Genomic DNA, 26,835 nt, shown 5'->3' on the forward strand with positions numbered 1-26,835 from the left:
AATTAAGGTAACTCAAATTTGAAAAAAAACCATACTTTTTGTACACCAACTTTAGCAACACTTTAAATGCAGTTATCAAGTAGGTACCGTTATTTTTGTCTGGCACCATTTGCGTCTGGTCAAAATGTATTATTTGGTAAACGAATTTCAAATGTGCCGTTGGATTTTTCAAAGAAAAAATCGTTAAACAAGAAACTCAAGATATACAGGCTGTGGCAGTCAAATGCTGTATCAGTTCGCTCGCTTCCGTTCTGGAAATTTCGATGTGAAAGACGCACCTCGCTCTGGCCGACCTATCATTGAAAAATTCGATGAAATTATGGAAAAGACAAAAGCTCGATGTTTGGGTACCACAAGAATTGTCTGTGAAAAATTTAATGGACCGAATTAACATCTGAGATTCTTTGCTGAAACGAAATTAAGTCGAACCATTTCTAAAGCGAATGATAACAGGAGACGAAAAGTGGATCAAAAACGACAATAATGTTCGAAAAAGATAATAGGCCCAAGCGTGGTGAAGCTCAACAAATGGTCGCAAGGTCAGGATTGACGCCTTGAAAGGTTTTGCTGAGTGTTTGGTGATATTGGAAAGGAATTATCCACTATGAGCTGCTCCATCCTGGTCAAACGATTAATTCTACATTTTACTATCAACAACAGATGATATTGAAGCAAGCAATCGAAAAAAACGGCCAGAACTGATCAACAGAAAGAGCTTTGTCTACCATCAGGACTACGCTGGAGCACACACATCTTTGATGACTCGGCGACAGCCGTTAGAGCTTAGCTGGGAATTCTTGATGCATCCACCATATAGCCCTGACCTTGCACCATCGGACTACCATTTATTTCTGTCAATGCAGAACGGGCTTAATGGAGTAAAGTTGGCGTCAAGAGAAACCTATGGGAATTACTTGTCGCAATTTTTCGCCGAGAAAAGTTTTACACTGATGGAATAATGTCTATAGCGGAAAAATGGCAAAAGCTGGTGGGCAAAGATGGTATATATTTGGTACATTAAAGCTCATTAAAATAAAAAAAAAAGTTGAAATTTGATTAAAAATACGAAAAGACTTTTTCACCTACACTATACTTGAACAATCAGGAAAATGGAAATATTTATTTTAAAGTTTATTATATTCGAATACAAAATAATACCTTTGTTTTCTCTGAATTCCTCAAAGTAATTGCAAATCACATTCGATACTGGTATGCACGAGCGTTTACGGCGCCGGCAATTACGCGGTCGCGAAGATTTGCTTTGTTGACAGTCAACAACGTTGCAAACGTCACAGAGGCAGCGTTGCATGCGCCAATAACAAAAACATAAAAAGGCAATAAAAGATAGCACAAGCGAGATAGCTTACAAAGCAGCTGACTTGGTTAACAATTGGCACACAGCCGCTTGACGGTTGCAGTTGGTAATGACAGATGCCGCAAATACAATGCCAAGAAAACTAACACACAAAAATAGACAAAAACAATTTGAATAGATCAGTTATTTTAATGAGCAAAGAAGTGTCTTTTACGTGAGATTTGTAATTACTTGGCGTTGTTCTTTTCTAAAATACGTTTTGCAGTGCTTCTGATTACTCGAGCTATTTTTAGACCAGAAGAAATCTCTCAGCAAACACAAACTACGCGCTTGCGTTGGCAGGAAGTTTGCACTGTGAGTAGAGTTTTTATGATTTATGTGCAAATGTGTACATACGGACTACTTACATACTCATACACATGTACATATGTACTTGTTTATAGAGACATGAACTCATTCTTCGCTACTCTGTTTAGTTTCCAGTCGAAGGTATCGCGTCTCGTGAAAAATGATCGGCGCGTATGTGGTTTGTCAAATTTAATTAACACATTGTCAGCGGTGACAAGCGGAAAATTCATAACAATAACATTTGCGGTTGACAAATGTACTAGCTATGATATAGATATCGGTATGCATATCTGATTGCTGAAGCTTTGAGTTGAGCTACTTTTGATTTGGACCAAAGTACGCGCTTTTTTGTGCTGTACTCTCTTTTATACTGAACTCTGAGTGTTAAACCCAGCAGTTTGCTTGAGAGCTTGAGTTTTATTGCAGCATGTCAATTGGTCTGTAAGTAACTAGTAATAGTAACAGCTAATATGTGCTTACAGCAGAGTCTGTTTAACAACTTTCGGCAGCTTACTTCGCTTCTCAGCATTTTAATTGTAAAAAATGTTGAGTTACGCACAAGCTGCTGTTCAGAAGTGATATAGCGCTTATTATAAATTTCTGCCAGACATACATTTTTTTGTAATATCATAATTTTAGTTGATTTTTTTTATTTTTTTTTAAATATTTTTTTGTAGTTATTTTTGCATTTAATTATAAATAGCATCTCCTATAAATAAAATAAGTTTAAGATGCCCGCTCTTGTGTGCTATAAACGTATATTTGATATATTTATGTATTTGTGGCTTAATTTAATCGCTAAAAATAGCTTTCGAGGTTTGTTGGCCATTGTGACTAGCTGCTGTCTGAAAGTAATCGCAAAATGTGAAGAGCGTCTGATATGCCAGCATTTCGCATACACTTAGATACGCATATAAATAATCACAATTAAATGTACGTAAGTAAGTACATACTGATTTACAATAATACATACACACATAAAAAAAATATATACTTACATATGTGTATGCTTGTATGCGTTTGTGTGAGTGTTTGTAAACAAATATGCGAATTAAATGGTTTATAAGCGTCGGAGCTTTAAATGACACTTGGACTGGTGCGCATTTCATGAATAAAACAAAAAAAATGTATGTATATATATGTGTATAATATGTATGATAAGTGCACACCGCGCTATAAGCAAATGTAAATATTAAATTACTTTCTCGCTGCTTTTTAGATATTATAAACAAAAAGAGCTTTAATTAAATTTCATGCAAAAACTGATTAGGAAGCATTGTTGTTGTAGATTATTTGTTGCTTTAAAGTTCTTAAGGCTAATTAAATGCGCGTTGTGCTTTTACATATGTATGTATGTTAGAAAAATCGCGTCAATGTCACGTACAAACTGACAGAAATCAAAGAAGTTATACATTGAGAAAAAAATTAAAAAAAAAATAAAAATTATAATAAATAAAATTGCAAAATATTATAAAAAAATAATAAAGATTAAAAAAAAAATGTATTTAAAGTATATACCAAATTATAAAAAGCAGCACCAAAACCGAAGATTTTCTAGTACATATGTATGTACTTGTATGTACCACAGTTCTTTAAGTGCTTTTGGAATACAATCAAGGCACTTTTAACCAACGAGCAAGTTTAAATGGCAAATTAGTAATTTTTGCTAATAGTTAAAAGGCTGTTAATCCAAAAAAAAAAGCAATTGTATCGACCTCTCCGCGGCTATCCACATGCATTATTAGCAACAACATTTTTTTACAGATTTTATTGGATTTCATCATTGATTCAAAATCACGCAGCGATTTAAGTAGAAATAAGCTGTGAAAATTACTTCAGCATGATTTGCCACTTTAATGCACCACATATCATCGCTTCATTTGCAGGTATATACATATGTATATATGTACATCATTAAGTCCATTAAGAGTTCATATACATACATACATATATTATATAAAGTCAATTAATATAATAAGCAATAAGCACGTGTGCTCGTTATCAATAGAAATGTTTAAAGTTCACTTAACACATTCGGATAAATAGCGAGTAGCTGCAGGGGATCGAGATACAACGATACAAATTATAATATTGTACTATATACATACTATGTATCGATATACGTAATTATAAGAGACGAGTAAGTTGCTTGAAGAAAATTTTTTTTAAATTTAGTCTGACTGTATCTTAAAATTTTGGGGTAGGCCAAAAAGTTGTTTCGTATTTTTTCAGTAGATGTCGTTGCAGTCGTATATCTCCAGTGCTACCAATCATATTGTGTCGTACCATATAGTTTTGGAAAGGTGAGATTTCAAGCTTCATTTAACCAAAACAAATTAATTCGAGGAAGTTGAAAAAAAGATACAGCTGTTCAAAAATGAGTGAAAATAATGAAGAAATTCGCTATACTTTAGAAATTTTTGTATGAAAAGGAAATAATGCCATGCAAGCCACCATTGAAATTCGTGAAGTTTACGAAGACTGTATCAGTTACGAAAATACTTTTTCGACTCTCCAATATAACGAGTTCTATGTGATAGAAACTAATGGGTACATTTGCCGTCAGCTAATGACACCCTGTCAAAGCAAATTTTCACAATCAGACTTATAGCGGGATTCTGTAACCAGTCTCTAGTCTCTATTTGGGGCATTTTGATGTAAAGTCTCAATTTGTGACTAGTTACTACTCACTAAACAGTCTGTAGTGTTAGTCTCAAAATATTGCCTCAAATTTGAGACCTGATAGTTAGGTCACTAAACTAAAAGACTTTTGTCTGCTATTTTGAATATTCTGAATAGAGATCATCATAGATATTAATCGATTGTCGTTATTTTATATTTTGTAAGCAACTCAAACCCGAAAAGGTTAAAAATATATAAATTTTACATAAATTGAAAAATATTATGAAACAAAGTCAACATATATTTTTATTTTATGGATAATTATGTTTTTTGACTATGTTATAGAAAATTTAATATTTGTTATCGACATATTTATTTTCAATCAAGTGTAAAAACATCTCTGAATAGTGAAATGTAATAGATGTTGTGACTATCACTTACAGAATGGCAAAATCGTCTCAAGTCTCAAAAATTGTCTCTAACTTAAAATCTCAAATTTAGAGACTTGAGACTGTATCACCGTACAGAATCGCACGGTTAGTTAGTCTGAGCAGGTAATTTTTCCTATCGAAACATGTGCTAACCAAAAATCCCCGCTTTCTTAGGGTAGATCAACGATATACGGGAAATTTTCGAAAGCCTTCAGCGAAGAAATTTAAGTTAAAACTAAGTTTCCAGTATTTCACAGAACAATCACAACAATTTGACTGCCTTCCGATAAGAAAGTAAAAATCTCTGCAGAAGTACAGCGCACTTGAGAAGGCCAGTAGCGGTAATAAATGTTTAGGGCTGCTATAAATGCGCTACATAGTCTTATAGTAAGCAAACTATGAGTCAGTCATGCTCTTGGCACGCACTCTTCGATAATGAGACATGACGTGAGCGATAAGTGGCGATAAGGTCGATTAAAATTGCAGCAAAGTGCAGTAAAACAACATGGTATAATTGAAGAAAAGGTTTGTTTAACTAACAACTGAGAATAAGTGCGCATATTTCGTTAGCGATAATTTGATTCTTGGTGAATGAAATCGGCCTATGACCTACAACTTATGGCCTTGGTGTATACCATAATAAAATGTAAAATAGTAAATCATTGTTGTTGCTTCTAGGTGTATTTTTTGTCAATAAGAGTGCTGAAGCAAGCAGAGAAATGTCGAAGCGAAGACTGCTATTGTAAATAGTGAATAATGTCGCTCGTTTATCTACGAATCTGCTGCCTGAAATTGCAATTTTTGTATGTGTGTATTTTATCTAAATATTCCATGATTTTTATGAGATTCGTATTTGCTTATAGGTATGGGTCTGTTGACTGTAATAATTAGCGTTATTCGGCAAATTTAATTTGCTACTTACAGCGTAAGCTACCGTGCTCTTTCAGCTCAAAAAAAATAAAAATAAAATAATAAATAAGACAAACAAATGATCTGCCAACGTTTTAGATAAAAATATTTGCCCATACGATTAGCATTAAATACGCGTAGGTATATTATGGTACAATTGTTTTTATTAACTTCATTAGAACACTGCAAAAGCCCATTCACATTCAACTTTTCCGCTTTGCGTGACAGCTTATGCAGAAACAACGAAGCGCATGAAACAAAGGGTATGTCAAAATGAACGCTTTGCTTTCAGTTTTCCTCTCTAATAAAATGATGGTGACTCTTGTTTGGCAAAGCGTAACAAGATGAGAGTTGCCTAATATTTTGTTCGGCTTCGCGTTGAAAACTTTTTATATGAACGAACTGTCAAAAGAAATGACTAACGAAAAGCAAAGGAAAAGTTCTATTTGAAATGGCCACGACAAATTGCGATAGGTAATGTTATAAAAGTACCCGGTTGGTGCAGAAACCTGCGACACACCAGCGGAACTTACAACTTTTGGATCCAAAATGGCTCATCGAGTGGGATAGGGTATCTATTGCTTGTAGCTGGATCTCTGGCAGTTCCTCAAGCTTCCTGAATACTGCAATATCTTCCAGATGGAAGTTTTTGCGGTTCGGATAGCGGATGGGAAAGCTAACAACGCAGGAAACAACATAAAAACGATAAGCATATGTCAATCAAATGGTCGCAAAGCCAGGATTGACGCCTCGAAATATTATGCCGAGTGTTTGGTGGGACTGGAAAGGAATCATCCACTATGAGCTGCTTCAGCCTGTTTGAACGATTGATTCCACATTTTACTGTCAACAACTGATGGGTTGAAGCAAGCAATCGAAAAAATGGCCAGAGCTGATCAATAGAAGGGGCTTCGTCTTTCATCTTTGATGACTCGGCAAAAACTGGGAGAGTTTGGATGGTGCCAATTTGTTTGAGCATCGTGTATAGTTTGTTCGTTTGGCTACTCTTCAGAGCTTATCGAATCGAAGACTGCTATTGTTACTGCTGGGAAGGTCTATGTTCGTTATCTACCATACATACATATTTATACTCTCGCAACAATGTTGCTAAGGAGAGTATTATAGTTTTGTTCACATAACGGTTGTTTGTAAGTCCTAAAACTAAAAGAGTCAGATATAGGGTTATATATACCAAAGTGATCAGGGTGACGAGTAGAGTTGAAATCCGGATGTCTGTCTGTCCGTCCGTCCGTCTGTCCGTCCGTCTGTCCGTCCGTCCGTGCAAGCTTTGACTTGAAAATTGAAGAAATCGGATAATAACCACGCCCACCTCCCATACAAAGGTTATGTTGAAAATCACTAAAAGTGCGTTAACCGACTAACAAAAAACGTCAGAAACACTAAATTTTACGGAAGAAATTGCAGAAGGAAGCTGTACCCAGGCTTTTTTTTAAAATTGAAAATGGGCGTGGCCTCGCCCACTTATGGACCAAAACCATTTCTCAGGAACTACTTCACCGATTTCAATGAAATTCGGTATATAATATTTTCTTAACACCCTGATGACATGTACGAAATATGGGTGAAATCTTTTCACAACCACGCCTTCTTCCAATATAACGCTATTTTGAATTCCATCTGATTCCTTTTCAGTATAATACGAGTATATACATTAGGAACCAATGATGATAGCGGAATAAAACTTTACAAAAATACGGTATTTGAAAAATATGTAAATGACGTATAATGAAATCTCGATTATCACTTTATTGTGCGAGAGTATAAAATGTTCGGTGACACCCGAACTTAGCCCTTCCTTACTTGTTTTTGTTTGCTTTTTATGTACGCTGAGTGACGAGAATGTATGTATGCGTACATATGCATATATTTGTCACCGAATATCCGTTAAAATTTATAGATTTTATGATAAGATCTACTCTAACTGCGAGTCATGTTGTGAGAGCTTCATTTTTAAGAAGATCAAGAATGACTAAATCTTATTTTTGTTTGTGGAAAAATTAAAATCCTTATTAAATCTGGTAGATAATTTTAATTTAAATATGTATGATATTTTATTTAATTACTCTTAACGGCGTTGTGAACTTGACGTTTCTCATGCTAGTCAATTTAGACGGCTTTTTCATTTCAAGGACGTTGGATCTTGGTTTACACAATCTATTTTCAAGCCGAACTCTCAGTAACAGATAGCTTTCGGAAAGAATTATTAAGGCCGTAAGTAATGATATTGGGTAGTCGAAAAAGTCTTTTTGTATTTTGTCAATAGATGTCGTTGCAGTCGTATATCTCCAGTGCTACCAATTTTATTGTGTCATGCTATAGTATAATGATGGAAAGGTGAGATTTTAAGCTTCACTTAACCGAAAAAAAATTAAATTCGGGGAAGTTGCGAAAAAGTTACAGCTGTTCAAAAATGACGGAAAATAATGAAGAAAAACGCTATATTTTGAATTTACTAAGTATTAATAAAAATTTTTGCGTCTTTAATATACATTTATAGAAATGAGGTACATATGTATATTTTTTATTACGGGATTAACTTGTTTTTGCTGCTTTTTGCTTTCCGCATTATTTTATGCGCAAATAAATTCACTTACTCATTGCCCTTTTGTGCCAAACTTAAGTGCTCCACTTAATGCATTACTATGCAATTATTTACTTTTATAATTAATATAGCACGTGCTAACGAGACGATTTACGCCATTGCCAGTTATTGCTAACGGTAAGCGGTTGGAAGGAGCGCGCGCCGACACATTTTAGCCATGGAATTTATGTGGCATGCAAATAAGTAGATCAAAAGTATACTACCATCAAGGTTGTTGTTATTGTGGGGTAGAATAAAGCACAAATGATGTGTTAAGAAATTATTGCAATTACAAAGTTGGGACTGCTATTAAGCAACTATGTATATATTTACACCTTTTGCGGTGACAGTATACGCCCGGCTAAGCAGTTCATATGAATTCTAGTAAATTGAAAGCGGCAGACTGTTTGACAGTATATTTCCGACCATTATTGTGGATTTCCATAAATTTAGTATATCATAACTCTGCTTTTGCTTGACATTTGCATTTCTAAATTTAACTGTCTACTTGTGTCCAACTTTATGGCCGCGATAATTTTAGCCCCTTTTGTCATACAGCGACCAAACATATAGCACACGGCTCTTCGAAGAGTCCACTAGCGGCTGTAACCATCATTTTCAGGCCATATTGGATTTGTTGCTTCGCCATGCCGTTTGACCTCATCATCATAAGCATACAATAAGGGTTATGTCTGGGTGTATGTTTGTGCCGCTAACCTATTTTGAGCAGAAAATGTAAATTTCTTGCGTCGCCATTGCCTGTAAATGGACTTAAGGCTAAATACGCTGTAATGCCTTGTAAGCTTTCGGTTGCAGGAGTTGCACAGAAATAGCTTTTAAGCCCGCATGATGATGTGGCACAGAATTTAAGTAAATCAACTTTGCTATTTGTGTTGCATGTCGAACTACGTCATTGTTTTTTTTATAGTAAAATGGATTATTTTTTGTTAATGGGTTTTCGAAAAAGTCTTTTCGTATTTCTTATCGAACTTCAACTTATTTTTTTTTATATTTATATTAATAAAAGTGATTGGTAACACTGGAGATATACGACTGCAATATTATCTATTGATAAAATACGAAAATACTTTTTCGACTACCCAATATTTACACAAAACTTAAAAAAAATTTGCAAGGAAATACCAAAAAATATTTTCTGTCATTTACTTTCAATAAGCGTTACACTAATACTTTCGTTTATCACTCAATTTATGTTAAACAATTTAAAAAAATATTTTATTTTGTAAATTTTTATTTTTTTGCTTACTTTGTTGCTTACTATTAACTAGTGCTAATTCCACTGACGGCCAAACCCGGCTTCTCGCTCAGCTTTCAAGTGCATTTTGACTCTCTTCAACAATCTATATGTACGCCAGCAATTGTGTTTATTGTTGTTTACTCACCCACTCACATGTAAACACTCGTTCGCTGACAATTAGCGCGTAATGCCAACACTGTTAATTAATAACCGCTTCTTATTGCAAGTTGTTTTTGTTATTTTACAGTATTTATTTTACGTTTGTTGTCTCAGCAGAGTGCTGAGTCAACGGAGCTGCGCTTGTTTCATTGAACGTTCATTTTATTGCTTTACAGAAGCTTCTAACGGTTGCGGCAAGTGGTTAAATGCTGCGGTTAGGCATGGCGTATGAGCAACACTAAAATGCGTATTTGCTTAGTTCATTATTTACTAAAATAATAGGAAATTATTTGTGAATGTAAATTGGAGAGCATATAGAAAGAAAAAAATGTAATGTCAATATTTAATGTTGTATTAGGAAAAAGTAGGAAATACATATTGTTGAAGCGTATCTCTAATTAATGATTGATTTCCAATGCTTTGGAACCGCATAGTTAACAAAACGATTACGACAACAGCAAATAAATGTGTTATAGATTGGACTGGCGTAATAAATTGACAGAATGCTATCGTGTAATTGCAAGAGGAACTTACTCAGAAAACTATTTGGGAGAAACGCTGTTAGGGCGTAATAAGAAAATTGAAGAATTTCAAAACGAGTATAGTTCGATTTGTTTTAGCTTATCAGAACTCTCTGTCACGGGAAGTGGCTGCCTAATTGAGGATGTAACTGAATGTTTTGCTTATCAAAATAAGAAAATAGGTTAACTCTAGTTGCATCGAAGCTATAATAACCTGCAATAAAAAAGTTTCCATACAAAAACTTGATTTTGCTTGGTCAGTTTGTTTGAAAGCTATATGCTATAGAGGTCTGATCTGAAAAAGTATTTGGTATATTAAAGATTTATTTTGGTAAATAATTTATTCTAAATTTTGTAAAGATAATACTTCAAATAAAAAACTTTCATACCAAGACTTGATTTTTCTCGATCAGTTTGTATGGCAGCTATATGCTATATGTGATCGGATCTAAATATTTTTCTCAGAGATTGCACTGTTGCCTTGGAAAATTATCCGTGACAAATGTGGTGAACATAACTACTCAAATAAGAAAGTTTTCCATACAAGAACTTGATTTTATTTGATTAACTTGTATGACAGCTATACTTTGTAGCCATCCGATCTGATTTTTTTTGAAAATTGCTTTGTTACCTCGCGCAATACTACATGCCAAATTTCGTGCAGATAACTTCTCAAGTAAAAAAGTTTTCCTTATAAGAACTTGATCTTGATCGTTCAGTTTGCAATACAGCTATGAGCTATTATGCTTCGATTTATACAGCACAGTCGGAGATTGCATCTTTGAAGATATCTTCTCAAATAAAAAAGTTTTCCGTACAAGAACCTAGACGAGCAATTTTCACTTTGTATGACAGCTATAGGTTATAGTGCTCTGATATCGGCGGTTCCCACAAGTAAGCTACTTCTTGTAAAGACAAGTACGTGCGTAGAATTTAAGATCGATATCTCAATAACTGAGTTACTGGTTCGCAAATATACATTCAAACAAAATAGAAAGCTAAAATTAGTTACAATTAATTTGTATTAACTTATTAATACATTATAAGTAAAGTCTGGCAGAAAATTATCACAAATATTTTTTGTAAACTTTGTGCTTTATCTCAATGTGCTATGTGCTTGCCTTGTAGCATAACCTATAAATACACGTCGTGTTATTTTTTGCGCTGAAAAGCAAACATATTTCTCGCGCATGCATATAATCTTCGACAAACAGTTATTGTTTACAAATACAAATATACCAGTTTATTCGTTAAGTTGTGGTTGTGTTTGCAAATGCGCGAAACATTGTTCGCATGGACTTCTAAATCAAATAAATAATCGATTAATAATAATTTTTAGGCGAAGAATTCGTGACGACAAAATTAAATATTTTCATTTTCAACAAAAGTAGACAGAGCACCTTGGCAGATGAGGGCAGAGTAAATAAACTGAAAGGAGCGCGTGCTCGCTCGCGCTAGAGCCCGACTGCCTGTTCCTGTATTGGGCAAATCAAGCAACAACGTAGCAGAAAACCAAAAGTGCAAGCGACCACACGCTTTGTTTTCTAATCAACTCGGCTGTTTATTTGTTTCTATTGTGCCAACAATTTGCTTGCTCCCGTTATATTAATATTTGGAATGCTTTGGCAACACAATTTTCGCAATATTTCGCACATATGTATGTCGCACTGCTTTGTTTTTGTGTTATAAAAATAGTACCAGCAGCGAGGCAATAAAACAAAAGGGCACGCTTCTGTTGTAAAGTGTACATGCGAATGGTAAATGGTTAGCTGCCGGCAACATACGAGTACATATGAAAATCCATGTACATATGTATATGTGCTATCTAGATAACATTTATAAAAATATCTTATTTATAAAAATATGATGAGTTCAGTGCGCAGTTTATTACTGCACACATACGTAGCGCGCTGATAAGAGCGGTAAATAGCGCACTGCTTGCACATAAATGGCTGTTATATAAGTGCGCGTGGCGAACGCGGCAGTAGCTGCCTTGGCATTAGCTACCGACAGGAAAATCAGAAGCTAACTAATATTCAGCACTCCGAAACCTTTCGGGCGAAGTGATAGTTTTCGGAAAAGCTTAACCAGCAAGCAAAATGCGTGTCAAAGCGAACGTTTTGTATCATTTTTATTACAACAATAATGCTTCTATGTGTGGAAAGATGTAAATAAGTAATTACGTCAATTTTTAAATGACCATTTGCCATAATGAAAATGCGTTACTTAGCCAACAGATATGATAAAATAATTTTTTTTTGTGTGTGATTGACAGTTAACAAACTCACTTATAATTGTATCTAAAAATAAACTGTACATACATACTTATAAATATGATACACATATGGTATAAGTATATTGAATGGCACATTCTGTTTATGACACGTGTGATTGGTCATTATACCAACCTAAGCGTATCCAATGTTTTAATCTTTTTTATACAAAGCTTTAATTTGTTTATAAATAGATACATATGTATATGTGTATATAGTATATAATGATGCACGTTTAACCAAATACGGTTTACTTTGTTGCTACTTTATAGCCGGAAGTGCGATGTCGGCCATTAATGCGTTTATTATGAAAATTGTATATAATTGATTTTCCGCTAAATGAATAATAAATTAAATTGACACGAGTTCCTGTAATGAACGCGCCAGAACACGCCGATAGTTGGTTACAATGTAATTCAAGTAATTAAATTAATATTATTACAAATATAGTATATCGATAAATTTAAATAATATTATAATTAAACTAAATTTGAAATTAAAATTAAACTAATTAAATTAAAATAAGATTCTATAAGATAAAACTTAAACTTAAAATAGTTTTAAAATTAACTAATACCAATTAAAACCAAAAATCACATTAAAATTTAATTAAATTAAATTAAATAATAATTAAATTTTGTATAAAACAAAAATTACATAAAAATTAAAACTAAATTAAATTAAAATAAATTTTGAATTCAAATTTCAAAGTAACATCATCATTAAAATTAAATTTAAATAATTCAAGTTAAAACTAAAATTAAATTGGAATTAACATAAAATTAAAGACAAGATCAAAATTAAAAATAAAACTCAAATTAAAATTAAACCCTGAAACGAAATTAAAAAGGAATTTAAAATGGAAATTAACTTCAATTCTAATTAAAAACAAAATTAATATTAAAATTAAAATTACTGTCAAAATTAGAATTAAAATTAACATTGATGACAGAGCATTACATTAAAAATAAAAATTAATTCAAACTTAAATTAAAATTATTATTAGAATTAATTAAAGTAAAAATTATATTAAATTATGCTGAAATAAAAATACTTTTAAATTTAATAAATACCAATAAATAGTTAATGTTAAATGTTAAATTAAATAAAGAAAAGTAAAATAAAATGAAATGAAATAAAATAAAATAAAATAAAATAAAATAAAATAAAATAAAATAAAATAAAATTAAAATAAAATAAAATAAAATAAAATAAAATAAATTAATGTTAAAACTAAAATTAAAAATAAAACTAAAATTAAATTTCAACAAAATAATAAATAAAAAAATTATTTAAATTAACTAAGGTAATAAACCTTAAGTCATTGAAGGGCAACAAGCGCTAATATTCACTGCGCGATTCTCTATAAATAACTGCAATATATTTTTGCAATTTTCAATATTCATTATTATTATTAATAGCATGAGAGTCATATTAATTTGCATATAACATCCAGCCACACTTTGTTGCCGTATAATAATATTTATTTAACAATCTTAAAATAAATGTGTTAGTTTGTCGGCAAGTTTTTAACACGAACACGTTAGTTTACACATACATTTTGTAAATATGTTGCGGTTTTATTACGGTTATAGAAGTGGGTTGCTAATTGGTCATAAAAGCGAGTTCACTCCGCAGACTCGACAAATATTTGTTAATATTGTAATATTTATTATTGGAGTAAACGGCTTTTGGTATTAAAAATAGCTAAGAAAGTCATTAATTAATACACAAACATAAACGCATACAAGCAAAGGCGTTGTCTGCGCGATTTCCGATGAAATAACACTCATACGCCGTGTAAGGCAACGCGCGCGTTGAAGAATGAAACAGACGCGGTGATTGCTGACAAATTTAACTTCACCTGTCAATTACTAATTAATTATACTTGAAATTACCGGCAACAAAAACAACAATTACGCGCATAAATATTTATGCGAACATGTCTTTGTGTGTTTGTGTGTCGCACAGCGTCGATTTATCATAATGCCCAGCGCGACACACAGATTCATATCAATTGGGGCGCTCCAACTGCCACTTCACTTAAGTACGTGTGCTTTAAAGCGATCATTTATGAAACAATTATTAACTGCAGCCGGCGCAGTGAGCGAATTGTTGCTTTCAATTTTGTGCAAATAACTGCTATTGTCGGTATAAGCACATAGTACTTAGTCATAGAAGGCGAGCATATAACACTTAACAGCACTTAAAGTGAGTTATAGCAAAGGCAGGAAAAATAACCGTAATTGGAGGGTGAGCAAAAAATCAAGAATTAAAGCATAAAATGCAAGCTCATCGTTCTGGCTGTGTGCGTGTGTGTGTTTGCCTGTGCGCCGTTGTATAAATAATTAAAAAGGCAAATAGACTTATCGAATCGGCTGGCACAAATACTTTAAAAATTACTCACACAGCAGCGTTGTACTGGCGAAACTGTACGGTAGTCAACAGGTAAATAAGCACGCATACATACATACATACGCACACGTGCATAGGTAAGTACGCAAATATTTAAATTGAAGTTTGTATTCCTGCGCAGCCAGTGGTATCTGATCGTCAGCAGTTTATCTTTTTAAGTAATTAAAAATTCATGCATCACACATACATACATACCCACATATACCATAAATATTATATATATATGTACATATTTTTGTCTCAACAAAAAATATTTGTGATAATATTTTGGTATTTTCGTTTGCTTGGCTCTTTGGCATTGCAATTGTGCAATTAACAGTTTCTGTATTTAAAGCTTATGGTATTAGCAATGTATTACGCATTTAACGGAATTGAAATTAATCGCACTAGTTCAACAATTGACTCATTAATGCCTTCAATGAGATAAGTGAAAATTAAATCATAATTTCTAGGGTTACCATGTAGCACATTTAGTCTAAGTTTTCATAACTGCCAAATCTGACTTGGTTCTAAGGATTTTGAAGTGAAATTTTAGTTTGAAAATTAAAGAATTTCCCGATATTAAGTCGAAAAAGCTGAAAAAAAAACATTTTTAAACAAAAAATTACAGTGTATTTAGGACATAAGAAGGTTAGTTTAGCCCAAATAGCGAGAAAGAAAGTTTTTTACTAAAAACATACAAATAAAAAATCAAAAACTTTTTTGAGAACTTTTCACACAATTTTGAGGTTATGTGAAAAAAGTTTAAGACCTTTGTAGTACCTACAAACTCGATATACACCTTTTTTCTATATAACTCATAGTTTTGACGAACATAGAACTAAGTAGTTTTTAACCCTTAAAAATTCAACCAAAAACCAAATTTTTGTACATAAAATGGTTAGTTTGCCCCGAATACCGTGAAAGAAAATTTTTTGAGGTTTTATGAAAAAAGTAGTTTCTGAAAAGTTGAAGATCGTATTATTACCTACAACTTTTTCTTTCATCTATACATCATTTATACCGCTTTCAACCATTAATTATACATCCATATCCTCGGTCCTTGACATGATGTAAATACATGCCTTCTATGAACTCTAAACAAAAAACCGATTTATGAAATGAAAGATCTTTATTCCGCATTATTTCTTCTTCTTCTTCTTCTTCCTTATGCTCGCAGTATTTATTATTCATAAAAAATTCAATTCGTGTATGAATTATAGCCTGAAGTTCAGGACCAAACTCTATTGATGATACATTTTATCATTGCTTCCTCTTTCCAGCAGATGCGTATTATTGGTGGCTCTTAACGAATTTACTGCTGTAAATTGTACCCAAAAGAATAAGATAAGAGTTAACAAGAATCCAGTGAGAAATTAAAAAAAAAGTGTGTGGAAGCGATACGTAATATTTCAAGAAACACTTTCTAATTCATTATTTCAAAATCTACTTCGCTGGTTACCAGTGAGATTCAGAACAAGAAAAAACGTTCAATCGGCCACAGAAGCTTTAATACCTTTCACAATTCCAAAATATTCCTTACAATAACTTGATGCTGTTCGGTTGGTTTGTATGGTAGCTATAAGTTATAGGGGTCCGATATTTGCGGTTGCGACAATGAGCAGCTCTTTAGACAGAAAAGAAAGTATGTCAAATTTCAGAAAAAAACAAAGATCAGTTATAGATAATGCAGTTTTTGAACATGAAAAACTGATTTTTCTCGCTTTTATCATATCATTGGACAAATATACATTGAAACAAAAGCTCTTCTTAATATCTCAAGCTCATTTTCTTATAATACTCCCACTTACTTAAACAATTTTCCTGTAGCTTCAATCCAAGTCAATCACCAACTTATAACCCTTTTTCGGCTGCCCCTTCTTAGCAGGTCGCTCGCAGTCTGTATATCAAATGCTGCGCTGCTGAGCGCGCTCCCCAGGCTTATCGCCACGCTGCTTGGTAATGTGCAACAACAAATTCTGATCTTTGTCCTCTTCGGCCCACACTTTGATAGACGAGTTTGTGGGCACTGCTACGGTCACTGAAGTGGACTCACTGGGCGTGGAGCAGGGCAGCACGTACTCGCGTGTGATGCGTTTGTTGGTGGTGGTGGTGGGACCTTTCGTGGTTGTTGTGGTGGTGGTAGTTGTTGTTTTGGCGTTCAACTTCGATATTGGTGGCAGCGACTGCGCCTTCTGCTGCCTCTGTTGCTGATGGTGCTGTTGCTGTTGAGGCCTGGTTGGCGCCTGTGCCTCCTCCTCCTCAATGGTGATGGTGCGCCGACGCGTGTGCGTCAATGCGAAATTTCGACAAACTCGTTTCGTATGCTCCTCCACAATGGTGATACACAAATCATGCATGACCGTTTGACAGAGTTGTTGACGGTGTGTTGGTGTTCAATGCTTTTTGGTGTTTTTTATGGACTTTTTTTTACTGTTTTTTTATTTTTTTTTCGTTTTTATTTTTGAGGCGCTTTTGAGATATGCTACATTGGCACTAGCTGGCTGGCAGCGAATTGTTATTCTCTCGCTGTTTATATTGAAATAATTTTATAATTTTGTTGTTTTTGTTATCTTTGCAATAGCTGCACGTTGTTGTTGTTTAATTTATAATGCTGCTTTGATCTGTGTGGGGAAGTTTTTATTAGGCTTTTTGAATTGTTGTCACGTTTCAATCAGTTTTGCTGATTTTTTGTTGTTGTATGTGTAATGTATATGTATATTTTTTATTGGTTATTAAGCTGTCGCCGTTTGCTACTTATCTTGGTATCAACAAATCGCGTCTAGATCGCTCATAAAGTGAGTACATAAGTAAGCAAATAATTTAATTGCGAGAAAAGCGAATTTTGTAAATTACTCTCACGTTTAGTATTTGACATAGTTAATTTATTGAACATTGTTATGCGCACCTGTACATTTGTAAGTCTTTTATAAGACAATTGACGAGCTATTAATTTTATGTACTTTCAATTCGCTTTTACGAGCGTTCAGTCAATCGCTTTTAAGTACCTTAGTGGTTTTGAAGTTTTGTAAAAATGTGATTTTTTCGCTAATTGCTTTATGGCAATAAAAACCTTAGATAAATTTTGTAAGCAAATTAGTTGAGTTTCGCCGCCGTTTCGCCTTGGCAACGCAAGCCTTTTGAGGTTACTAAATTTCATGGAATTTTTAGTCAAGAGGACTACTGGAATATTTACAGACATCAACATCTCTTATGAATAGACTCAACAATTGGATAAAGTTTTGGTTAAAGTTTTGGTTTAAGTATTGGTTAAAGTTTTGGTTAAAGTTTTGGTTAAAGTTTTGGGTATGTTTGTGCTTATACCACAAGACCTGAATTAATGATTGTGACTGACTTTTTGACAAAACATGATACGAGAGTCATCGCTTTATTTTTGTTTTCGAAACAGGCAACCCGCCATGAGTCGATTGAAGCTATTAAAGTCACTCGCTAAATTCGCTACACAATTAGCTTAAGCGTTGGTATGCTTGTATTGACTTAGGAGCCTATTTTGAAGGCGATAATAAAGTTTTGTAATGAAATACCTGAAAATGTCAATTTTTTTTTTGTCAGATCGTGTAATATGTCAAAGACATTTTGACATGCATTTCGATTAATATTGTACAATATTTATTAGATGCATTGCATATTATTGCACATTTATTTTATTGAGTCAAGGACGCTTTTTATTATGGAAAATATTGTTGTATTATCAATTTATTGACAGCAAGCATTGCTGAGTTTTCATGTTTTCTCACGCAGCTTATCAGCTACAATGTATTTATGTGTTTTTCATTAGACCGCAGACATTGTAATGGAAAATTACTGCCTTTTATTGCTTATTGAACAAGCAAAACAAAGCTCATTGAAAAATAAGAGAAAAAACGACAACTTCAGCTGCATCAAAGCTAATATACCCTTCATAGGTGTATTTTGTTTAACAGAAAATGATATAAACAATAATACCTTTAAAAAATACTAAATACTTTGTGTGGCAGCTATATGCTATAGTGATCCTAACTGAACAATTTTTTGAGAGATGACAATATTGCTTCAGTTAACAATTCGTGCCAAATTTTGTAAAAATATCTCGAAGAATAAAAAAGTTTTCCATTCAGACGCATGATTTTGTTCATTCAATTTGTATGGTAACTATATGCCACAGTAATTCGATCCGAATAATTTTTTCAAGAATTGTATCGTTTTCTTAGACAATATCCTACTCCAAATTTTGTTTAGATATCTTGTGAAATAAAAAAGCTTCTCATACAAGGACATGATTTTGTTCATTCAGTTTGTATGGCAGCTATATGTTATAGTAGCCCGATCTTGAAAATTTTTGCACATATTATAGCATTGTCTTGAAAAATACTCCATACTAAATGTCGTGACTATATCTCGACAACTGAAAAAGTTTTCTACATAAGAGCTTAATTCTGACCGTTAGGTTTGTATGGCAGCTATATGATCTAGTTGTCCGATATGAACAATTTCTTTACAGATCATGCCGTTGCCTTCGGTTATAATATTTGTCTAATTTCATGAAGATATCTCGTCAAATAAAAAAGTTGTCTATATAAGTACTTGATTTTGATCCTTCAGTTTGTATGGCAGATATGTATATGTGATAGTGGTCCGATGTCAGCAGTTCCCGTAAATAAGAAGCGCTTTGAAGGGAGATGGACCGATTTCTCAAAAGCTGAGCGACTCTTACACATATAGACAGTCGGACTGGCAGATGGGCATGAATCGAAATCGACCCAACTAGTCCCGCCGATCATTCAGTTCAGGTTAGAAAAAAAATTTAAAAATGTTATGTAGCGTGAAGTCATTTGCTCCCTTAACAAACGCTTAGCTGTCATTTGCACTTTTAGTCATTAAAGTAAGCTCTCAAAAATAAATAAATAAATCCAGGTGCCTAAGTAGAGCAGCATTTGTTCAAAAGATCTTACATTTTTAAGTAAAAAATCTTTTGCATTCAAATAGGAATAAATTCACTTGTCACTGTAAAAAATAAACTGCTTTTCGGCGGTTTTTTAAAATCCGCCACAACTGCCAAGTTTTGAAATTTTTTTGACGTAAGCAGCTTTTTTCACTTCTCCTAATTAACTTTACGCTTCTTGCCAACAAATGTCTACACAATTCACTGCTAATGCCTAATGCATATTGATTTTGCCAAATAAATTCAAAAAAATACACAAAATTTCGTGTGTGTGTGTGGCTTTTTGCTGCTTGCTAGTTGGACTCTAAAATTAGCACCTTTTCGTTTTGTTATTCCGCAAATTTCCTTTTCTCATATTGAGCTAGGCATGCCTGTATGATTGAAGGCTATTGCTTACAGCAACAATAATAATCAAAAATCAAAAAGTAATAAAGGGAAATGCTCTAATAAACCAACCAGACAATATTGTTATCATTTTAGCGGAATGCTATGTTTTCATACCGTAAAGTGTGTGTGCTCCCACATGAGGGTATGCAACAAATATACATACATGAAAACATTGAGCGAAAAATAAATAACTGCAGTAAGACTAATTTAAGCCTAAATGGCTTTAGTGTGAGTCTAGAAGCTAAAAAAAATTATATTTATTATTATTAAGGGAGCGAGGTCTAGTTCAGTAGTCTGGTGGTAAGGGGTAGTGATTATCGTCATAGCCAAGGCATCAGGAATTCAAACGACAAAAGTAAATTCGTGTTTTTTTGTTTGGATATACATATAAATTCTTATATATGTATGTATGTATATGAACATAAATAGCACAATTTCACGTGAGACCCCAATGTTAGCTGATTATACAAAATCCGCTAGATATTTATGAATGAATTGCTCTACTTGACAGCTGCTTTGACATTTAACATTCTCACATAGTGAAAACTCAATCATAAAGCCTCGTGAGTGAAAAGAAATGAAAAATCAAACACAAACTCATTAATGGAAAAAAAGAGAAAAGTAAACATTGAAAAGCTTAAAGCTGTCAAACGTCTGCACGCGCTTTAAGTATCAGTTACTCATGCCAGCAGATCGTTCAAATTTAAGAGTAAAGTGTCGAACAAATATTTTTATTTCAAAAATAGTATGTTCGATTTGTATTAATTTCGAGAATAATAGCATATTTATTTTTTTATTATTTTGTAGCATATATACTCATAAACAATAAATTTTATTCCGGCTGTTTGAGGAATGGCCTCTAGGCACTTGATCAGCATAATAAGCAAGCCCTATGTTACATATAGAGTACATATATGTTCATGAGCCCGCAGCTTTGTTAGTAAATATTTTTGTTCTGATGAATTTGATGCCTTATCACTATTTATGTGACAACATGTGTCATCGTTGTTTACAACTGTCAGCTTGTTGACTCGTTTGGGTTGATAAGGTAAACAGCGACTGATGAAGTTACAATTCAGCTGACTAGTTGCATGGGAGATTATGTGACGAAATTCTATGGATTAATTGTGATTGCGACAATTTGTCAGTATGGAATAATATTTTAATAGACGCTCAAGTGTAAACTGTTGTAATCAGATGATAGAAACAGTTCATGCTTTGAAACACAATTCACATTATTTCTCTGTTTCTAAGCAGTGAGCTTCTGCTTTTGTTGCTGCTGTTGTCGTAAAGGCTATAAAAATGTGAATCCAATAAAAAATGAATTTTTTCACCGTTTGAAAAGGCTGGCATATCGACAAAAAGTTATCAATAGGTCAGTGCAAAAATGTTATTAGCTTTGTTTTTTTTTTTATTTTATTGGGAACAGTGTGCTTCCTCACGATTTTCGCATGGCGCAATTAACCGTTAAACTGCATTGAGTTATATTTTATTTACTTTTTTAAATGCATTACTAAATTAGTTGTTGTAAATATCCATTTTATTTAAAATCTTTTATTATTCAATTATTGTTTTTTTGATTTTCTAATTTTTTTAATGTTTTTTTTTTTGCTTCATCCACCATTTTCTATTACTCAATGCCAGTTCTTGGTTTTATTGTTATATACTTGAGAATCTTTCAAGCATAGACTCTGCTTTTGCATCTTCTTTTGGTTTGATTAGAACACAAAAGGGAGTATAATTTACTCAATTTATTGCTGCGCTTGACATTCACAAAGAAAGAGCCAACGCCATGTTATGTAAGAGGTTAGCGGTGCAGATTAAAACGACTTTCTTCTATTCAAATTGATTTTGATAAAATTTAGTAAGTTAAATTATTTTGAAAATACATTTCACTCTAAGTATAGTTGCTATGTCTGTGATTTTCTTAATAATAAATTATTATTAATTATTTAATTAATTAGAATTACTTAAAATTAGTTAATTAATTATAATTTTAGTTAATAATTAATTTTAATTAGGCCAAAAATAAATTATAAGTTCATATGTATGCAATTTAGTTAATAATAATTAATTCAGTTATTATTATTAATTTAATTTTTATGTACGATTAAGTAAATTATAAATATAGCAACTATAATTGGAGTGAAACATTTTTCGAAAATATTGTAAATTAATTAAAAAAAATTAATTAATTAATTAGTTAGGCTAAAAATTAAATATTAGCGGATGAATTTCTACTAACAACTCCGAACTTATTTACTGACCTAATTAAAATTATGATTAATACATTATTTAAAATTTTAATTAACTGTTACTATTAATTAATTAAGTTAAAAATTAATTAAAATTAATGTTAATTAAACAAGTCAATAAGTAAGTTCGAAGTTTTTAGATGCATGTCATTGCAAACAATTTTTTTTCAAAAAAGTCAAAAAGTTTCAAAAAGAAATTTTAAAAATTTTTTACCAATGTTTGGTCATTTCCACTTTTGGTGAAAAAATATTTAATTTAATCATCTGGGCAAAGTAGATATTATTGTTATTTCCGTTATGAAATTATATATAATTATTTACTTAATAGATCGGAAGAGCACACGTCAGACGTGTGCTCTTCCGATCTAATTTAGTATCAATTAGACATTTATGTTATTTCCGTAAAAATATTGTAGAGAATTATATTTCCTTATTTAATTAAAAAATAAAAAAAATATCTATGTATGTATATATAAATAAATTTTTAATCCATTTAAATAATTTATTAAATAATTAATTTAAATTAAATAAATTTAATAAAAAAATATTATTAGTTAAATTAAAATTAATTATTTTTCAAATAAATTAAATAAAAATTAACATTAATTAACGTTTTAATTAATTAAATTTTTACCAATTTTTTAATGAGTTTTTGCTTAGTGTGATTTTAGAAAAATATAATTATTTATTTATTAAAAAAAATATTTAACAATCAGAATATTTTTTTTGAGATTTTTGTTTTTGTTAATTTTATCTCCTATTGAACTTAATTAATTACTATTTTACTATTATATTTTTTTAAGAATTTACTTTGTGTGATCATAGAAAAATATTTTAAATTATTTATAAGAAAATTAGTTTACAATAAAATCTTTTATTTTGATGTAGTTCTTAATTAATTAATTTTAATAATTTTTCACGATTTTATTTTATTACGTTTTGTACTGGGCGTCACAATATTTATTTAGGTAACTTTTTTTAAATTTAATTAACTCTCGTTATACTTTTAATATTTAATATGTTGTGCTTGCCACCTTTAATTTAAACGCTTGACATTTGCTCTCTAAATATATCTAAAATGCCACTTCAACAAAGCAACCGGCGTCTGATCGTGCTTTCTTTGCCGCTTAAGAATTCAGCTTGCGCTCTCAAGTGTCCGTATTGAACTGAAAATGCATTAATTGAAATGGCAACACGAAGTTATTGCATTCTACCGGTTGCATCGATGCACACAACAACCAAAAACAAAAGAAGAATTAAACAAGAGCAAAGAAAATCAACAACAACAAGCGTATCAACAAAAACGTTTGAAAAAGACCGTAAAAACACAGCACAGCAACAAAATCAACATAAAAACACAGTAAACACTTGAATATGCAAATATTGGCCAACACTCTTCGTTTAGTGGCACATTTCTTTGCACTAAATATGCCGTTTGGCTTTGCTTACTTCACGACCTCCTTGCTGACGAGCATAAGTGGAGCAGCACGCACTTCGCCGCCTGTCCGTCGCTCCTGCTGCGCTCGACGCGACGCGTGTCCTCGGTTAGTTCGAATTCAAATTTCAAAACATTTCACTTTCTACCGTTATTTACTTTCCACGGTGTGGCGCTTTTTATGCGCGAAGCTCCTTTGACAGGAGTTGCACTCATTTACAGTGCAAACAGCCTTGCACTAACACACAGACACTTTCAAATATTTGCACTACGTTCGCTTTACCAACTATGCTTTCACTTTTGAGCACGATTTTATTCAAATTTTTTCTGTTCGGCAAAAAAACATGGAAAGAAAAGTAACTACAGACCCGACACTCGGCGAAATTCCGTTAGCTTTTTGAATGTTCTGCCTGCAAACGCACTTCAAAACAAAAACACAATCTAAGTAGTTCGGAATTTTGTCAAAGCCCGCTGCTGTGTAGCGTTTCTGACGGTGCGCCCAACACGTACGACACCTCAACCGCAACTGAACTGATAGCGGAGCGGATGGCACAGTAGCTGCCTCACGGGCTGGCCGGCCTGGCCAAGGGTGTGTGTGTGTGTGCGGGTGGCACCCTATCGGGGCTGCAAAGTTGTCACTGCTGTGGACTCGAAATATGTGTGTATGTGTGCGTTGTCGGTAAGTACCCACATACATACAAAGGTGAATGCCGGCAAGTGCGACAGGTGGGTTAGCAAAGCTTTTGCAGAGCTTTTGGAAGTTGTTGGTGCACTGCGGCCGGAGCTTTCAAATATTTGTACGTATTTTTGGAGACTTTTATTGTGAGTACTTGGCAGCACTGTTGTTGATTGTTTAAATATTAGCTGTTTCTTTTTGAATATGTAACTTGAGGTGTTGAGCGTGCTGCTAAATATTTAAATCAATATTTTAGTAAGGTGACAAATTTTCGCTGCGTAATTGTTGATGAATGTAGTTTGTTGGTTCTCTGCGTGTTCATTTGCCAACAGGTGGTTACTCTATATATTTTGTAGATAGAATCTTAAATACTTATTTTGGTAGTTTATTGCATTCTTTATTTGCTCGTTTTATTGGCAAGAGACCTTTGTTGCATGTATTAGAAAGTTGTGATTAAATTATGTTTCTTGAGTCAGTAACGCTTGGCAGCAATAAGAAGAACTTAAATTTTTGTAGAAATCGTTTAGTTTGTGTTATGAATTTTTGAATTGGTGAATTGGTTCATATAATATCTTTAAACAGACTTCCTAAACACTGAGTTTAGAGTTTAGGACACTCTAAAACATAAAAATATATATATTAGAGCGGATCGATTTACAGGGAGCCGAAAAATTGAAAAAAGGCGCATATGCGGGAAATGTTCTACGCATCATTTTAAACAACTAAGAGGCTATGGGCCTAGAACCGGTTTCTCGCTAGCAATTTTTAATGCGAAATATTTTCGTGATTAAACAAATTTTCGTTGGGATATCATACTAAACATATTAAATTTGCCACGATATTTGTAACACCCAGGAGGAAGCGTCGAAGAGCCAATAAAACGTATATCTAAATAGTCAGCGTTACGAGCTGAGTCGATTTAGCAATGTCCATATATACCTAAACTAGTCACTCAGTTTTTTGATATATCCATCTGAAATTTTAAGCACGTCCTTTCCTCCCCAAGAATCTACTCATTTTTCGAAGCCGCGAATATTGGACCACGACAACGTGATAGATGATAGACCGAACAAAGTAAATCAAGTTTTTTTATGAAATACTCTTTTTTTGATCAAATATCTTCCCAGAATTGAGATAATTGTCTAAGACAACGATATAATCTTCGAACAAGTTCTTCAGATCGGACCATTATTGACTTATAAACTGAAGGTTTAAAATCAAGTTCTTGTACAGTGTAAAATCAAGTTGTACAGTGTTCCTGTTTTATTTGTGAAGATTATTATATTTTCCGAGCATTTTCCAGTTTTGTGCAGAAAGAAGCTACAGTTAATTAAAATTTCTAAAACCCTTTTTTCAGTTTTTTAATTTTCATAAGAGACTCTCTCTATAGAAACTATATTGAATAATTTAGATAGATAGGTTTCAACTGGACAATGGAATTGATGGCATGTGTTCAAAAGTGAACGTCTATCTCTTAAAACTTTCGGGCTTCTTCATTGCAAGGAACCTACAACTCTCCCCCATTCCATCCACGACCACACTTGTCACACACTGAACGTAGAGGTACAGACCGGACCGCTACAATTTTATCGATGATGTTTAAATTCTGACAAATAACAATACTAAAATTTTAGTTGTAACATTCGACAGCCTGCATTCCTTCACTCCGCACACAATTGCTTTTTTACAAAAGTACAGAGCGGCAACAAACAACAAAATCTACAAGTCGCTAGTCGGTAGTCGGTAGCACTTAAGGAAAGGAGAAACAGACATTGTTATAGGCAGATCAATTCGCACGACAACCCAGTATGGTCGCCTCGGTGCAGTAGCATGCAGACGAAGAAGATACAGACCTGTCAAACACCACTCTTGGGACTTGAGCAGGATGTCTCCTTCGAACATCTTATCACCGCTCTGCATGCCCAACGAAGCCAGCTCACTTAACTTCCCTGTCCCTTTAGTCCAAATCCGTTGAAGCAGCCCGTTTTCTGGGCCAAGCGTTATTGATACCTTCCCTGTTTTCGAGGGCAGTTTACTAATTGCTTTTCCCCAAGTAAGGTTTGGATAATCGTTACTACAACAACAATATATTTCAACTAAGCACTCTTTGCATTCAAAAAGTTTTCTCCCTCAATTATTTGGAATGGAATCTCCAACAAATTCAACTGTTAACTCCGAAAACAGCGCTGGTGTGTTGCATGCGCCAAATCGCCACAGCGGAACATAAAAATTCAAATATAGATATAATGTAAACATTTGATTGACAAGAGAATCGTCAAAAATTAAAAAAAGATTGTGTGTTTTATAT

At 33.0% G+C, this 26,835-nt stretch overlaps 1 protein-coding gene across 2 annotated transcripts in view; it reads right to left on the reverse strand.

The window, feature by feature from the left end:
• LOC120767599 (cGMP-dependent protein kinase, isozyme 1) overlaps nucleotides 1-24,353 on the reverse strand; it is a 55,829-nt gene extending 31,476 nt beyond the window's left edge. Inside the window, exon 1 of one of the 2 annotated variants that reach the window (XM_040093748.1) lies at nucleotides 23,866-24,353. The gene's annotated coding sequence lies outside the window, so the exon portion shown is untranslated. Of the gene's footprint in view, nucleotides 1-16,643; nucleotides 16,742-23,865 lie in introns of those variants that run through there. The other variant, XM_040093747.1, reaches the window with a different exon arrangement.
• Between the last annotated feature and the right edge of the window lie 2,482 nt (nucleotides 24,354-26,835).

Source organism: Bactrocera tryoni, chromosome 2 (assembly GCF_016617805.1).
Source record: "Bactrocera tryoni isolate S06 chromosome 2, CSIRO_BtryS06_freeze2, whole genome shotgun sequence".
NCBI classification, from domain to species: domain Eukaryota; kingdom Metazoa; phylum Arthropoda; class Insecta; order Diptera; family Tephritidae; genus Bactrocera; species Bactrocera tryoni.